Below are 6,180 nucleotides of genomic sequence, written 5' to 3' on the forward strand. Positions count from 1 at the left end.
CCAGACTAAATGTTTCTTCATAATCAATGCCATATGTTTGTGCATATCCCTTGACTACTAATCTTGCCTTGTATCTATTCACAGAACCATCTGCATTGTGTTTCACCTTATAAACCCACTTATAACCAATTGCATTCTTATCTTTAGGCAAAGGTACCAATTCCCATGTAGCATTTGCTTCCAAGGCATCCATTTCTTCATCCATGGCTTTCTCCCATTTTTCTTTTCCCATGGCTTGCTCAAAAGAAGTGGGTTCTGGTTCCTGTATCACTTTGACCATATATGCATAGTGAATCGCTGTAAATCCATCATATTTCAGCCTATCCATAGGATACCTAGCTCTGGTAGACCTGTGCAAAGTAGGTTCACTCCCAGGTGCTCTCAAAACATCCATGGTCTTCCTTACTCCAGGTGTAACAATAGAAGGAATACCCAACTCATCATCAATGCTCTGTTCTGAGCCACTGGATTCACCATCCACATAAGAGTGACCTGCATTCACATCAAACATGGGTTGATCTACCTTCTCTTTCCTTTTCGTGATACCTGCATACCACTATCTGCATTTCTTTGAGAAGATTCTCCTAATCTCAATCTGCCTGTCCATGGCGAAGAATGTGAACCATTGCTAGAGGATGCTCCAGGTCCACTAATATCTTGTGACTGTGATATCTTGTGACTGTGCTGCTATGAATTCTGTGCAGCATTACCATTTTGTAAATCTACATTATCAATCACATTTATTGGTTTATACCAGCTACTCATCTCATCAAAAACAACATCTCTGCTCATTGTAAACTTACGAGTAGAAGGGTTATAGCATCTATACCCTTTCTGCTGCAAAGAGCAACCAATAAAGATGCACTTCTCAGCTTTTGGATCCAACTTGGATCTCAACTCATGTGGCACATGAACATAGGCAATGCAACCAAAAATTTTCAAATGAGAAATATCTGGTTTCCTACCAGTATACCTCTCCTCTGGAGTCATCCCATGTATTGCTGCAGTGGGAGTCCTGTTTATTATGTAGACTGTTGTAGCAACTGCTTCAGCCCAATAAAAATCTGGCAGGTTTTTTTCATTGAGCATGGCACGAGATACCTCTCCAATATGCCTGTTTTTCCTTTTTGCAATTCCATTTTTTTGTGGGGTATGACTGCATGAATATTGCTGTTTTATGCCATGCTCCTGCAAGAACCTTGCAAACTCATTTGAGAGGCACTCTCCCCCTCCATCTGACCTTAGGCATTTTATTTGCATGCATGTTTCTTTTTCAACCATAGCTTTAAGAGTTTTGAAATGCCCAAAAACTTCACTTTTCTTTTTCATAAAATACACCCAAAATTTTCTGCTATAGTCATCAATAAAAGTGACAAAATAATAACAACCTCCAAGAGATGCAGCTTTAGTAGTCCACACATCAGAGTGGATTAATTCCAATGGCTTCTTACTCTCTTGAACATGTCTAGGAAATGGTTTCCTTGCCTGTTTTCCAAATTGACAGGCTTCACATACCTTATGCATTTCTACAACCTTGAATTTAGGCAATCCTGCAACAATATTTTGGGCGTACATTGATTTAAGTCGCTGTACATTAACATGACCAATGTGTTTATGCCAGATATCAATATCTGCAACTACATCAGTCCCATGTGCAAACATTGCTGCACTCAATTCAGACATGTCTGCATCCAACGTAAACATTTTGCCCTTCTTCTTTCCTTTTGCTATCAAGCGACCTTTATTTTTCATATCCTCAACAAAGCATCCATGAGGATTAAATCTGACCTGCAAGCCCTGCTCAACCATTTGACCAAAAGAAACCAGATTCTTGGTGATATTCGGGACATGAAATACATTGGACATGTATTTCTTTTTCCCATCCTGCATAGACAAAGGAATTTTTCCAATCTACACAATAGGATGTGCAGTATCATCACCAGTCTCCACAAATCCTGGTTTTTCCATTTTCCTTGCATCCTCCATCCATTCTACATGACCTGTCATGTGGTTTGATGTACTTGAGTCACCATACCATACATCGTTGCTTTCTTTTGCACTTGTCACAGAATTGTTCATGTGCTGCATCATAAACAAATTCTCATTTCTGTCATCGCCCTGTCTACTAGAAGATGTATAATTCCCTTGTTGCAATTTTCCATTCATGATGTCATTCTGCTTTTTATAGCAGTCTTTAGCCATATGATCCATTTTACCACAGTAGTAGCATTCAACATTACTATTTGCATTTTGGCCTCTTTACCATCCACGACAACCTCTTTGGCTCCCCCTGCCTCTAGAATTACCACGTCCTCCTCCATAGGACTGGTTTTCTTGAGTTTGCTGCATATTCTAATTTCTACCACGGCCTCCAGATCGGCCTCCTCTACCTCTGCCTCTACCTCTTCCAGCATTTGAGTAGAAGACAGCTTCTTTTGAAGTTCCTCCTGAAGAAGATGCACCACCATTTCTCTGCTCCTCAGAAATTAGAAGAGCAATCAACTCCTCAAAATCAGGAAATCTTTCATGGACGGAAATGGATGTTCGGAACTGTGCATAATCCTTTCCTAGACCATTCAAGGTCACAGAAACTAAATCATCATCTTCCACCGGCGACCCAATGGAAGCAAGTGCATCTGCAATCTTCTTCACCTTCATGTGGTATTTATTGATGCTCATATTTTCTCTTTGCACATTATGCAACTCTTGCTTGAGCTGCATTTTCCTGGCTTGCGTATTTGTGCTATACATTTTTGACAAAGTATCCCATGCCTCCTTTGGCGTACTTGCATCTTGAATATGCACAATCATAGAGTCTAAAATGCTAATAGATAGCCAGTACATAACTTTTCTGGCTCTCTCATGCCATGCTTTAAATTTCTGCATTTGCTGTTGATTGGGAACATTAGGAAGAACTGGTTCTTCTTCATTTCCTGCAACGAATTCCCAATATCCTTTTCCCATAAGGAAATTCATCATTCTAAACTTCCATGCTTGGAAGTTGTTCTTGTCAAGCTTTTCAGTGACAATCTGTGAAAGAGAATCAGACGCCATTACAGAACACTGCAATAAATTTTGTCACTGCAAAGAACACAGCTTCAGCCTCATAAGGGCAAATCTGCAAAACTGACGAAAGTGGTATTTGACCACACAGTCACTTCCTAGTGACAATTTTGCATCAATAGGCAACAAGGATGATTCTGTAACTCCCAATGTCTCTGCGCACAGGCATACGATGCAATTTCTACAGTAACTTTTCACTGACCTGTAGAACAGTGGTGGTCGCATAGCATAAAACTGGGCCTTTTCTTGAGTGTGTGCAGAAAACTTCCGCCTCCAAAACAGGCCCCGAAATGGCCTCAAATAAAAAAAACAGAGCAACCAAGGGCTAAAGCCCTGTCCCGCAGCATATTTTGCCCTCTTGCTACACTACAAAGGGCGTCTCAATCTGAGACAATGCACTCTTGCACTTTTCGGCTGTGCTACCTGCAGAGACTTGCTCCCAAAACAGAAAAATGAAAGTAACAGTGGTCCTCTTACCAGAACACCGCGAACTTGGTTTGCTTTCTTGAGCTCCTTACCACGAACAAGGCTCTGATATCATGTCAAGATTGTGGGAGAGGAGTCTCACTTGTAGCTTTCTTGCTTGCACAAATGGGGGAATACACACACAGGTGGAGGTTGAAAACAATTTTCCTCTTCTTAGTTGTGTAAGCCAAAAGAACTCAAGTACAAAGAAATAGAAGAACCCTATATATGAGTCTCAAACCAAACTCAAATAACTAAGGTGGCATACTAATTGAGCCACGAATTAGAGTAGATAAGGATAGCTGTCATCTAGCTATTATTCATAGGCGGTGTACCAACCGCATCTGCAACTAACAAGTCGGTGACATAAATGCACAACAGTCACCCTGGCATATCACAAGTGGAGCTCGATATCTCAACAATATTATGCGTACGCCTCTTGCTATTTATGCAGGAGGGATGGGTCATAACCTTCTGCATTTAGTTTAGGGCTGCGAGCGTGTTTTTCCTCCTTGGAAAGGAGTCTATTATTGTATATCTATATAATTCCAGGGAAGGATGTGTAGGTGTTATTCTGTTTGATCTCGTTAGGCCAAGAGGGCCAGTGTTGCAAGGTTTTGAATGCTTTATTCCATTAGGCCAAGAGGGCCGATTCAGTTTTGTAGTGAAGTGTTTTATTTCATTAGACCAAGAGGGTCAGTTGTCTGTTTAGTGCGGGTGCAGTTAATGGTTTCTTGTTTGAGTTTTGTGCTAGACAGGTTTGAAGACGAGCTTGGAAGGATCCTTTTGTTGTGTGGAAGCTTCTCGTGGCCCTATCCAGGTGATATCCTTCCTTTATGAATACTGTGGTTTTTATGTTATATGTGTTTGTATACATGTTAAGGGGGGTTTTCCGTTTCTTGTTGGGGACCGATGTCCAAGGCATGAAGTCCTGAGGTTTCCGTTTAGTATGTTTGAGGGAGGTCGGAGTAGTCATTGTCTCCTGTAAAGACATTGTCAAGCATTGAAAGACCTGTTTTAGACAGAAGTCCTAGTAATCGTGTTCTGCTAGCCTGCTAGGCAGCCATTCTAGGGGTTCTTGTTAGTTGTGCGACAGTTAGAGAAGCCTGCCAGAAGAAAAATAATGATGATAAAGGGGAAAAGAAACCCTGAATATCTTCAAGAAAATCAATATATACGAAGGTGTGTAAAAAGGGGTTCTAACCCCTATCAAATAAATGAAAAAAAAGAAAAAGTTATAAGCAGTTGATAATCGCCTTGCGAAGGCTTGGTAGGTTTCTGGGGACGAGTCAGACCCACGGCTGATACCTTGTCTTCCTAGGGGTGGCATCTTGCTGAAAAAGAAGAAATTAAGGAAGGGTGGAGCGAAAATAAAAGTGAGCGTCAGAAAAGGATTAAGTGTCACCTTGCGAGGGCTTGGTAGGTTCTTAGGTACCGAGACAGGTTCTGAGGCCGATACCCTGTTCTCCTTGTGTCACTATGCTCAGCTCCCTCCTTTTTACACGCCCAAGTATGTTAATAAAATAAACACCCTAAAAGAAGAAATGTGCTGAAACAAAATACTTCTTGATCAGGCTATAGGAGTCCTCGCCTAGTAGGAGCTCCTAGTTGTGTTGTTCTTAGTTAGGTAGGTAGTTTAGACCACCACTTAGGGCAACTTCTTTTGATAGTTCTTTTTCGTTTGGCTGTGTTGGAGCAGTTGGTTAATGACTAGCTTCGGATCTTCTATCAGATTATGCTAGGCCTACTCCTTGTGGATGTCATGCCTTGGTTCTGTCAGGGGGTAGAGAGAGCGTTGTGCTGTGTTTAGTATGTATTTATTTTGTATTAGCTTGATGCTTCCTTTGGTTGTTTTTGTGCAGATCTGGTGTGGGATTCGACGGGCTGAGTCGCCCTATCCCGTGGTCGCCAATGAGAGCGGAATTTTGGTGCCAAGAAGTGCTTAAAAATAGCTAAAAATTATGAATATCAAGGGAAAAATATTCAACGTCGAAGGCGGCGGCTCGATCTAGGACGATTTTAAGCACCAAAGTGCTTTAAAGGCGCCTGAGCGACACTTGTTGATTTTTCATAATTTTTCAGATAGTCGTGCGGGTTGACACGAGTTACCGGCCAATGCGGGATGGCAAGCCGGATGCCCAGGATTTTTCAGAGCTCAATTTCGAGTCCGGACGGGAAAATGGCCAAGAAACCGGTCAAGATGCGAAGGGGTGGACAAAATTTGGCCAAAATGGGCAAGTGACCCTTGGGAGCCCAAATTTAAATGTGGCATGAAACTTTCATGTAAATGAGAGATGAAGAATCGTGGAGAGAAGGCGTGGAGGAAAAGGGTGCAAATTTCGCTTGAAGGGATGGAGAGGCATCATGGCTGCTCAACACAACCCACCCAAGTGATCATGGGGCTTCAATCCCCCCTGGATGCTGACTCTATCGCCATGCTTCGCTCCTCCATTGATGGTCTTTGTGAAGAATTCTGATTTTAGTCTTTCTCTCTCCTCCCTCTCTCTCCCCTAAAGGCAGATTCATGTGGTGAAGAGGAAGAAGAAGAATGGATTATGGATGCCTGTCCAATGAAGACCGGATTGCTCCATGGTGCAAGAAGATTGAAGATTTTTGATTGTGGACTGTCATGAGCATTAATGGTGGTTGGAA

This window comes from Lygodium microphyllum, chromosome 22 (assembly GCF_053477565.2).
Source record: "Lygodium microphyllum isolate KBCC chromosome 22, Lygodium_microphyllum_v1.1.10, whole genome shotgun sequence".
NCBI classification, from domain to species: domain Eukaryota; kingdom Viridiplantae; phylum Streptophyta; class Polypodiopsida; order Schizaeales; family Lygodiaceae; genus Lygodium; species Lygodium microphyllum.